Raw genomic sequence first — 12044 nt, 5'->3', positions numbered from 1 at the left:
GGAGAGCCCACAACAGTGAGAGGCCCGCATACCGCAAAAAAAAAAAAAAAATCCTAAGTCAAAAACGCGTTTGATACACCTAACCTACCAAACATCATAGTTTAGCCTAGCCTACCTTAAACGTGCTCAGATCACTTACCTTAGCCTACAGTTGGGCAAAATCATCTAACACAAAGCCTATTTTATAATAAAGTGTTGAATATCTCCTGTAATTTATTGAATACTGTACTGACAATGAAGAACAGAATGGTTGTTGGATTCAGAATGGTTCTAAATGTATGAGTTGTTCACTCTCATGATCGCCTGACTGGGAGTTGCATCTCACTGCCACTGTCCAGCATCACAAGAGAATATGGAACTGAGTATCGCTAGCCCTGGAAAAGAGTGAAATTCAAAATTCGAAGTATGGTTTCTACTGAATGCGTATCACTTTCACAGCATGGTAAGGTTGAAAAATCGTAAGTTGAACCATCATAGGTTGGGGGCCATCTATATATACACATCCTATTGGTTCTGTTTCTCTAGGAAACCCTGACTAATACAGATGTGAAACATTAACCTGGATCCAAATGTTAGAACTGTGCCCAGAGCTATACGTAGAGAAGTGACATTCCCCTAGCCCCTTCCTAGCTTCTCCACTCCCATCCCACCCACTGTCTCTGGGTAAATAATCGGACAGTGCCTGGTTTAGGCTCCTTCTGCACGATAGGCAGATGCACGTGTGTTTTGTTTGCTCTTTTTTGTTGTATGAAAGTAGAGTACTATACATACTCTTGCACTTTGCTTTCTTCATTTAACAATATATCCTGGGAACCACCCACATCAGTTCACGGAAGTTCTTCTCATTCATCTGTGCTGCTGCAGAGTATAGCTGTACCATAGTTTATCTAGATGCCTCCTATGCACGGATTACATGTGGTTTCCAATATGTTGCAATTACCAGTAATGTCACAGAGATTTATTTTGTGCACTGTATTTTTGTATTGTTGGAGGTGTATCTTCATGTGAGTTCTTAGAAGTGGAATTGCTGGATCAAAAGGTAAACACATATATAGTTTTGTTAGGTGTTGCCAAGTTACCCTGCATAAGCGTTGAACCAGTTTGCATTCCCACAACAATGGATGAGAGAGCCTGTTCCCCACAGCCTGCCAACAGAGTTTGTTGTCATACTGTTTAATGATCGATCCTTAACGAAAAAGTTGAGGAATCTCCAGTTTTAATTTGCATTTCTCAAGTTGAACATCATTACATATGTTTAATGGTCATTTAAAACATTATGTGATGTCAGTTATACCTCAATAAAAAACAAAAAGCAAACAAAAACAACTTGTGCATGTGTGTGTGTGTGTGTGTGTGTGTGTGTGAGAGAGAGAGAGACAGAGAGAGAGAGAGAGAGACAGAGAGAGACACAGAGAGACACACAGAGAGAGAGAGAGAGACACAGAGAGAGACAGACAGACAGAGAGAGAGATTTTTCAGTCAGGTATTTTGATCATTTTGTTCTCAATTCTGAGAAGTTCTTTCTATGTTAGGGAAGTAGCCCTTTATCTGTGGCTATGTTGCAAGAAATGTTTCCCCAGTTTTTCTTTTTTTGTCTTTTTTGGCCCTGTACGTGGCCTGCTGGATCTTAGTTCCCCAACTAGGGATCGAACCTGTGGCCCCTGCAGTGGAAGTATGGAGTCCTAACTCAGTCACTGGACCCCCAGGGAAGTCCCTCCACAGTTTTTCATGTGTCTTTTGACTTATGGTGTTTTTTTCCTGCCATAAAATTTTTAAAAAAAATTTATGTAGCCAAAGTTATCAATCTTTTATTGATTTTGTCTCTTGTTAGAAAAACTCTTCCATATACACAGGTTAAAGAGGAATTCATATGTTTTCTTTAGTCCTGTGTGATTTCATTTTCTCTTTCATTCTTCCTTTATCTCTTGCTCTCTCTCTTCCCCTTCCTTCCTCCCTCCCTCCCTCCTCCCTCTTTCTCTCTCTCTTTCTATCTCTTTCTCCCTTTCTTTCGTTTTTACAGTTAGATTCCTGGTTCCTGTGGAGTTTACTCTCATGTGGCGTGACATATGGACCTGACTTTATTTTTTTCCAAATGGTAAATCAGTGTACCAGTACCATTTATTAAAAAATCCATCTTTGTGTCAGTGATTCGAGATAAGCTTTGTCATAAAGTTCCGAATAGACTTGGGTCTCTCTCTCGACTTTTTAAGCCATTCCACTGGTCTATTTGCTCCTGTCACAAAGTGCTATACTGCTTTAGTTCTGAAGGCTTCGTAGTATGTGTTAGTGTCTAGCAGAGCTAGTCTATTTTGTAGCTCCTTTAAAATGTTTCCTGATTGCTCTTGAATGTTTATTTTTCCATATAAACTTTATTTCTACTTGTCTAGCTCTGTAAACAATGCCTTGGTACTTTTATTGGGATAAGTTATTTATGAATTAAGTTAGGGAGAACTGACATCTTTATGATGTTGAGTCATCTTGTGCAAAAGAGAATGTGTTCCTTGTGTTCAAATCTACTTTGTGTCTTTCAGGAAAATTTTGGTCTCCTCTAAGGTTTTGCACATTTTGTGTTAAATTTATTCCCAAGTGTTTTTTTTTTTCTTTCATTTTTGTTGATAGGGTAAATGCAGGTTTCTCAGCGATTGTATCCTCTAACTGGTAATTGTGTATATGAAGGTTATTGATTTGTTTTTGTCTTTTAAAATTATATCCTGCTTCTTTCTTTTTTTAACATCTTTATTGGAATAAAATTGCTTTACAATGTTGTGTTAGTTTCTGCTGTATAACAAAGTGAATCAGCTATACATATACATATATCCCCATATCCTCTCCCTCTTGCATCTCCCTCCCACCCTCCCTATCCCACCCCCCCACCCCACCCCCAGGTGGTCACAAAGCACCGAGCTGATCTCCCTGTGCTATGCGGCTGCTTCCCACTAGCTCTCTATTTTATATTTGGTAGTGTATATATGTCCATGTCACTCTCTCACTTCGTCCCAGCTTACCCTTCCCTCTCCCCGTGTCCTCAAGTCCATTCTCTACATCTGCGTCTTTATTCCTGTCCTGCCCCTAGGTTCTTCGGAACCTTTATATATATATATATATATATATATATATATATATATATATATATATATATCCTGCTTCTTGAATGAATTCTTTTATTGGTTGAGTGCTGAGGGTTTTTAAACAATTTTATGTTTCCCTCTCCTCACACCAAAAAAAACCTGTTAGTCTTCATAAAACCTGGACATCAGTGATAGAGTTATAATGAATTACTTGAAGATTTTTTTTTTTCATTTCAACCACAACTTGTAAAAGTAGTAAAATGAAAATTAAGAAATGTACATTTTAATATAGTGTTATCTCAAACCTTCATATTTAATTAAGGTAAAAAATGTCAAAGTCCTAATTATACAACAGAGTTAAAATTGTAGCTGGTGTCTGGGAATGTGATATATATTTCTTTCACATGGCTCCTTAGAAATTCATTTTCTTTTTATTTATTTATTTTTGAATATTATATGAAGTTTATTTTTCAAAACAGACAACTTTTTATTAAAGTATAGTTGATTTACAATGTTGTGTTAGTTTCTGGTGTACAGCAAAGTCATTTGGTTTTATCTATCTATATGTATATGTATATATATATATGTATATATACATATATATTTACGTATTCTTTTTCAGATTCTTTTCCATTATAAGTTATTACAAGATACTGAATATGGCTCCGTGTGCCATATAGTAGGTCCTTGTTGTTGTTTATCTATTTTATTCTTTACAAATTCTTTAGAAAAACTTTAAGCCTTGTTTACAAATATTAAGCAGGTTATACTTATGTGAATTTGAACCTTTCAAAACTTATTGGGTAAAGGATAGGGAGAAACCTCCAAATAGTTTTCAGATTTCAGATTTCCAGCAGGCAGTAGACAAGGGTAGTTTTTGCTTTTCAATCTAATGGCTTATGTGTTAAAATGTATTAATTAAGGATAGTACACAATTAAGTACCTAATGGTGTTGAAAATGCAATTGCACATTTAGGAAAATTCTCCCTAGTAGCAAAGTTGTTTCTGTACTCCTATAATCATTTCAATTGCTTTTTTTTTTTTTTTTTTTTTTGCGGTACGCGGGCCTCTTAGGCTCAGCGGCCATGGCTCACGGGCCCAGCCGCTCCGCGGCACGTGGGATCTTCCCGGACCGGGGTACGAACCCGTGTCCCCTGCATCGGCAAGCAGACTCTCAACCACTGGGCCACCAGGGAAGCCCTTCGATTGTTCTTTAATCTCCCTATTTAAACTATTTATCTGCGTTCTAATGAATGCAGTGAAAGCTTCTAATTAAATGCAGAGTGCTGGATTTATTTCCACCTATTGCCTAAGTCTCAAAACCAAGTCACAGCAGGATCCAGAGGAGCATTTACAGCTCGGAAAATAAAATACCATTACAGAATTGGCCTCAGTGTTTGTGCTTAGTGTCTAGAAAGCAAATATTCAAAGGAACATAAAAGGAAGTGTGTGTGCTTTAAGTCTTGAAACCTAGCTGCCTTTTTTTTTCTGACATCACAGGGCTCAGAGTTAATTCAATGACAAAAAATATGTCCAATATATTCTTTTAGATATATCTGGTGAAATGAAAGAATATTGGGTTATTACTTACAGCCGACTGGTGATTTCAACTAAGTCAAATTAAAAAGTAGAGCATCGAAGAACCAATGTTTCAAAGAGGGTAAATATTGATTCATGTATTTATTTATTTATTCATTCATTCAAATATCCTCTTCACATATTTGGTTTCTGGCACCGGTTGAAGCAAAACACTAGGGATATAGCAATAAATAAAACACATGAATCTCTGAGTGCTGGATTTTATATTACACGATGATGGAATAAAACAGAAAGGGTTAGCTGAAATTTTGGTGTCCAGGGACTATTTATAATCTATCTGGACCTTAATTAAAATTCCAGGGTCTTTTGGGAGATACACAGAGTTTAATAAGAAGGAAAAGTCCATCTTCCTGGGAAGCTTCAATTAATTGGAGATGACTCCTTAGTTGTGTTGAGAGGGGAGCATTGAGTAGGACGTGAAGATGGTTAGTGAAGGAATAGTTATATTGGTTGGTGAAGAATCCCTAGGGGATAGACATATAGATACAGATCTAGATATACAACTTTATTAAAGTGTTTCCCTGGGGAAAAGAGGGAAAACTGTGAGTAGGAAGTTATGCAGAAGCTACTGCATACTAAAGATTTTTAAAACATGCATAGGTCCATGTAGTCTCACCTCTTTAGCTTTAATTTACAGCTTTTCCCACACTGGTTCCCTCTAACTGCAATCTTATAAATTTATTTATTTATTTATTTTTGGCTCCGTTGGGTCTTCGTTGCTGCACGTGGGCTTTCTCTAGTTGCGGCGAGCTGGGGCTACTCTTCATTGCGGTGCGCGGGCTTCTCATTGTGATGGCTTCTGTTGTGTGGAGCACGGGCTCTAGGCGTGCAGGCTTCAGCAGTTGTGGCTCACGGGTTCTAGGGAACAGGCTCAGTGGTTGTGGTGCAGGGGCTCGGTAGTTGTGGCACACGGACCGGGGATAGAACCCGTGTCCCCTGCATTGGCAAGTGGATTCTTAACCACTGCACCACCAGGGAAGTCCCTAACTGTAATCTTAAAAAAAATTTAATAAGCCTATTTCTTTCCATTTACCATATTTTTATAAAAATAAAATTGAGGGCTTCCCTGGTGGCGCAGTGGTTGAGAATCTGCCTGCCGATTCAGGGGACACTGGTTCGTGCCCCGGTCCAGGAAGATCCTACATGCCGCAGAGCGTCTGGGCCCGTGAGCCATGGCCGCTGAGCCTGCGCGTCCGGAGCCTGTTGCTTCGCAACAGAAGAGGCCACAACAGTGAAAGGCCCGCGTACCGCAAAAAATAAATAAATAAATAAAATTGAAAATGTCCACCTTCAAAGAATAGCCTCTTCCATGCTGGAAAAAAAAGGCACAGAATATATATTGTATTGCATTTTGTTCTTGAATCCAATGCTTACATTTTAGCACCGGGGTCAGGCCCAATTCCTACGGCACATAACATCTTCAGTACGCTGTGTTCTTGTTATTCATTGCTTTCTCTTCGCATTTGTACATTTTCTCTGTTGGATTTTCGGCAGTTCATTTAAAAATCTGAATTAGAGCTTAACTAATTTCTCTATTCAAAACATATCTGCTGCCAGCATATGATTTTAAATTGTGTTCATTTGAGGCCAGGCCTGTCTGGATGTAAAGTTACATCTCTACTCCCCCCCTCCCCTGCCCCCCTTTTATTTTTTACGACCATGCTGCTGCTTCATCTTCCAAATGGCCTGGCATTACTGCTTCTCCTGTGTGAGGCCCAGTGTGGGTTCCCTGCGGTCCAGAGGAGGTGGAGGTGCAGTGGTGGTGCTTATTCTTTTTCAAATGTGGTGCTAAATTCTTCATCTGGGTTATTTGATTTAATCCTTTTTAAAACCCTCTGTGGTAGGAACTATTTTTACTCCTATTTTACAGATGAAGAAATGCTCCTCAAATTCTGGTTTTTCTGCCCAAGCGTTGATTCTGACTTCCTAGAGGAAGCCTACAGGAAGTACTAATAAAGAATGTCAAGGCAGCATGGGGTAGAAAGTGCACGGACTTTGCTCCCAGATTTATCTGGGGTTGAGTTCCAGCGCTGTTGCTCATTGGATATGTTAACACTGACAAGTTACGCAAACATCCTGGCCACTCATTGCTTTCATTACCTGTAGAATGAGTACAATAATATGGCGTATGTAAAGCACAAGGTGTTTAAAGTAGCTAGCTTAGTATCCATAATAGATATTAGTTTCTTTCCTCTCCCTCCCTTTCATTAGAAATGATGGTGTTGAAGTGGAGATTGAATATATTTTGGGGAAGTCGATGGAGAAGAGGAGAGTGGTGCGTGGGATATGCCCTTTGAGGCAAAACCTACTTTGCGTTGGACAGTTGAGGTGTGTGGTCTGATTGCATCCTGAGTTCCTGGTTCATGGCCTGAAAAGAACACAGCGTGCTTTAACAAAATGCCAATACTGGGCGGTGCAGACAACTGTTCCCTGACCCAGCCCCAGGGGTGCTTATTACCAATCAAAGAAGAAAACCCATAAAATCTGATTGAGCAGGATTGAGAGATATGAGTGAGGCCGCCTCTCCAAGGGTAACAAGGAGTGCTCTGTACTCATGGAGGGGAAACATTCTCCATGGGCCCGGAATAGACCTGCTGGCCAAGAGTCCCTTAGGGGCCAGAAAGGAAGGGAAGGGACTAGGAGAATCTGGAGTCCAGGAACACTCCTCAGTGGGATCTTGAATCTTGAAGTGAGTTCCATTTTGATTCATTCAAACAGTCATTCAACATTGATTCATTCAACTAATGAGCCCGCCTGCCCCCAGTGCAACCAAATAAATAAATATTTAAATAAATAAATATAGAGCATTTGGAGTTATAAATTAAAAAATTGATTTATTCAACATGTATTCATTGAGCACCCACTCTGCAAAGCTGTTAGGGTTTGGTTAGGGGGGTGGCCATGACCATGGGCTGTGGAGTCGAATGCCTGGACTGGAAGTTCCCTTAGGAGCTGTGTGGTCTCAGACCAGTTATTTAACCTCTGGCTTAAGATTTCTTTATCTATAAAGTGGGGGAGAGTAATTACCTGCAGAGAGTCTAGTAGCAAAGATTAAATTAGCTAATATATCCAACGTGTTTTGCACACTGCCTGCCACATATTCAATGCTCAGTAAACTTGAACTTTTTTTGTTTTTTTATTATATTTTTCAGTAGCTTTTAAATTATATAATAAATGCATTTTTTTACAACTTAATTGATGTACGACTGGCATACAATAAATTGCCCATCTTTGAAGTGTACAGTTCGGTGAGTTTTGACATGTGTACACACCCATGAAACTATCACCACAGGCAAGGTAATGGATCTTGCCCTCACCCTCAAATCTTCCTCATGCCCCTCTGTTATCCATCCCCCTTGCATCTCTGTCTCCAAACGCTGATCTGCTTTCTGTCATCACTCTACATTAGTTTTCATTTTCTAGAATTTTATATGAATGGAATTGTACCATGTGTACTGTTTTCTGTATGCCTTCTTTTACTCAGCATAATGACTTGGAGATTCACCTATGCTGCTGAGTGAGTGAACCTTTCGTTTACTGTTTTATTGCTGAGTAGTATTCCATTCTATAGATATAAATTTGAACTTTTTTTTTTTTTTTTTTTTTTGTGGTACGCGGGCCCCTCACCGCTGTGGCCTCTCCCACTGCAGAGCACAGGCTCCGGATGCACAGGCTCAGCGGCCATGGCTCACGGGCCCAGCCGCTCCGTGGCATGTGGGATCCTCCCGGACCAGGGCACGAACCCGCGTCCCCTGCATCGGCAGGTGGACTCTCAACCACTGCGCCACCAGGGAAGCCCAATTTGAACTTCTTTGATGCACCAGAGTGGGCCAGAAGATTAGAAATTTAAAGAATACTAATGCATCTCAGAGGCCTGCTAGGCACTTAGAGGGCCCTCCTGCCTGGCAGGTGGAGGCTGGGTACTATCATCAAGGTGAAGACAGTGTCGGGTAGATCCCAGACCCAGTTCCCAGCCCTGCTTGATGAGGGTGTGTTTGAAAAGCCCAAGTTGCATCCCAGGGTTTCACGTCTGAGTCTTTCTTCTCTGGTTCCTGACTGGCCTTTTGTAATCATGTCCTCTCGTTTGGGGACAGAGACCACAGTGTAATGGGAGCCGCCCAGTCTGAGAGTCAAGCTTGGGGAATGCCATAGATTTGGACAAGTTGCAATGGTGACTCTTTTAAGCCTTGGAAGTTGCGTGGAACTTTTGAAGGTTACAAGTTTAAAGTAGCTGAGAAGTGCCTAGGAGAGCACTGATACAATTCCCCAGTTCCTCCATGACCCTGAGACCTGGTGAGGCTCAGTGACTTGACCATCCCAAGGCAAAGGCAACACTAGAATCCACATCTCCAATCCCCATCACATACAGTATATACGTACGGGAGTTTGGAGTTGAAACGGCCGCTGCACAGTACATGGACCAAACTTACTATTTTCACAGATGGTAACGCTTAAGGCTCAGTATGGCTGAAAGACAATTTATTACTGGCCCTACTTCTTAGTGCCATTGAATCTGAGCTGACTTGTTTATTTGGAAAGGTGGCAACGAATTATAGAAAAAATAAGTTCCTAAGAATGGCCCTGGTACATAAAGGACATTTTTCCACTTAACTCCTCTAATTTTCTCTTTTTTTATGTGAAATGTCACTTATTTTTATTAATACAATTTAGGGAGAAATCTCTTTGGGGTTTTTTTTGTGATTTTTTTTATTATCCAAGTATTCAAATCAATTCATTTCAATTTAGTAAACATTGATTACATTCTTACTGTCTGTAAGGCATGCAATTGGAATCCATTCACTTTTTTAAAAAAATTTAATTTTATTTATGTTGTGTTAGTTTCAGGTGTACAGCAAAGTGATTCAGTTATACATATACATATATTCATTCTTTTTTAGATTCTTTTCTCATATAGTTTAACACGGAATATTGGGTATAATTCCCTGTGCTATACAGTAGGTCCCCGTCGTTCATCTACCTTATATATAGTAGTGTGTGTGTGTTCATCCCAAGTTCCTGATTTATCCCTCCCTCCTCTAATTTTCTTAAGTCAGGAGAAAAACAGGTTCACGTAGCAGCTATTACTCAAAATGAACACAGGGGGTCTCTACTGCCATGTCTTGGCTTGAAATTAGCTCACTCTTCTGGTCTTCCTTGAAAGCTGTACTAACACCTAACTCTCATAAGACTGTTAGAATCTAGTCTTTAAATCCAGCAGGAACAGAAAAAGTTATTTATTGCTCTGGGAACTTCATTTTACCAGAAGTCAAACTCTGAGCTAATATTCACACTCTCCTTTTGCCTGGGAGTGTAGGTTTAATGCAAGAGAACTATCTAGGCAAATGCTCAATGATTACTAATTGGGAGCAGTGAAAATTGTGGATCACTCCCAATCACCACATTCCAAGAAAAATGATTTCCTGTGCTGTTTAGGGGAGCTCAGGTAAGCAAATACCCCCATAGCCAAGGGAAAGAAAGAAATGGTGGTGAATGGAGCAGTGCTTGTGAATAAGGAAAGTGGCTATGGGGTCTTCACAAGTTGTGAGTCCTCTAATCATTTATGCTGGAAAGTGCGGGGTAGTCTCTGCCTTGACTTCCGGCTTCTCCACCCAGGCAGCTCTCCGGGAGAATGTCTTATGACGGAGCGTTCCAGACAGAACTGAACTGAAAAAGAACTGCCTGTGGGGATGAAGAATGCTTGTGGGTGTCAGGGGCAGGGAGGGCAAGCTCAGAACTCCAGCTCCTCTACTAGCCTTGGGGGCGCACAGTCCGAGTGAGATCTTTGTTTTGGCCTAAGAAAAAATTCACAAAAATTTAGTATCAACAAGAACAGTTAACTTTTATTAAGCACTTACTATGTACCGGGTACCACGCTTGACCCTTTTCAGGTATTATTATTGTGCTTCATTCTCACAACAAAACTGAATTGTATGCTGGTGTTATCTCCATTTACAGATGAGGAAACTGAGGCACAGAGAAGCTAGGCAGTCAGTCCAAGGTGGCAGAGCTAGTAAGTGGTGAGGCCAGGACTAAAATCAAAACCTTGTAGTAGAATGTGAGCCCATAACTACCTCACTCTGTGCCCTGGAACAGATCTCCTGAGTCTGCATTTCTCAGGAGGGGCTGGCATATATATCTTTAGCACGTTCCCTCCTCAGTATTTCTGTGCACACCAACGTTTGGGGTCCACTGGCTCTAGTGAGCGGGGCCAGAGTTCTCATGGCTTCCCATGGCGGGAATTTTCTCATGGGTGTTGGAGTTCACCCCTCCCATCCGTGGGACCCTGACCTGTGTCCAGGGTGGGGACTCCCATACATCAGGCTTGAGGAGGAGATGTGAACGGTGTGTGCAGAACAGGAAACCTTCTTCAGGATCGTGCTCGAAAATGCTGGAAGTTTTGGAGTTGGGAATAAAGAGGACAAGAATAAAGGAAAGCTCAAGGTCTGGATAAAACACAGGCTGGGGGCTGAAAGATTACTTAGTGGAAAGATACTAGACTTTGGAGCCAAGGTTGCCCAATCTGAACCCCAGCTCTGCGCTTTACTAGTGAGGTGATCTTAACAAGTTTTTCACCATTCTGAGCCTCAGTTTTCTTATCTACAAAAGAGAGATAATAACTTACACAGAATATCTGGAACAATCTCAGTACTTTCCAAAATGTGTGACTAGGGAGGAAACAAGAGGGGAAAAAGTGTGACAAGAGAGGAAAGGAGTAGCCAGAGAGGAAAAGTCTGTGGTTTAAGAAAATAGATAAAGAGGGGGCTGAGCCTGCATAGAAAACCTCACGGTTGAATGAATTCCTGCTAATTATTTGCTTCACCGAAGTCTTAAAATACTATATCAAAAGGGCAGAATATTTGAAATAAAGATAAAATTAACAGCCAGTATCTGTTACCTCCTAACACTGTTTTTAGAATACTGACCCATATTAGAAAAAAGCCAAGCAACTGACAAAGGCTTAATTTACAAATATACAAACAGCTCATAAAACTCAATAATAACAACAGCAAAACCTCCCAATCAAAAAATAGGCAAAAGACCTAAATAGACACTTCTCCAAAGAAGATATACATTTGGCCAATAGGCACATGAAAAGATGCTCAACTTTGCTAATTATTAGAGAAATGCAAATCGAAACTACAATGAGGTATCACCTCATACCAGTCAGAATGGTGATCATTAAAAAGTCTACAAATAGGGACTTCCCTGGTGGCACAGTGGTTAAGAATCTGCCTGCCGATGCAGGGGACACGGGTTCGATCCCTGGTCTGGGAAGATCCCACATGCCGTGGAGCAACTAAGCCCGTGTGCCACAACTACTGAGCCCACGTGCCCAGAGCCTGTGCTCCATAACAAGAGAAGCCACTGCAGTGAGAA

This window comes from Orcinus orca, chromosome 7 (genome assembly GCF_937001465.1).
Source record: "Orcinus orca chromosome 7, mOrcOrc1.1, whole genome shotgun sequence".
Taxonomy (NCBI): domain Eukaryota; kingdom Metazoa; phylum Chordata; class Mammalia; order Artiodactyla; family Delphinidae; genus Orcinus; species Orcinus orca.
Note: the sequence above shows the minus strand (reverse complement) of the source record.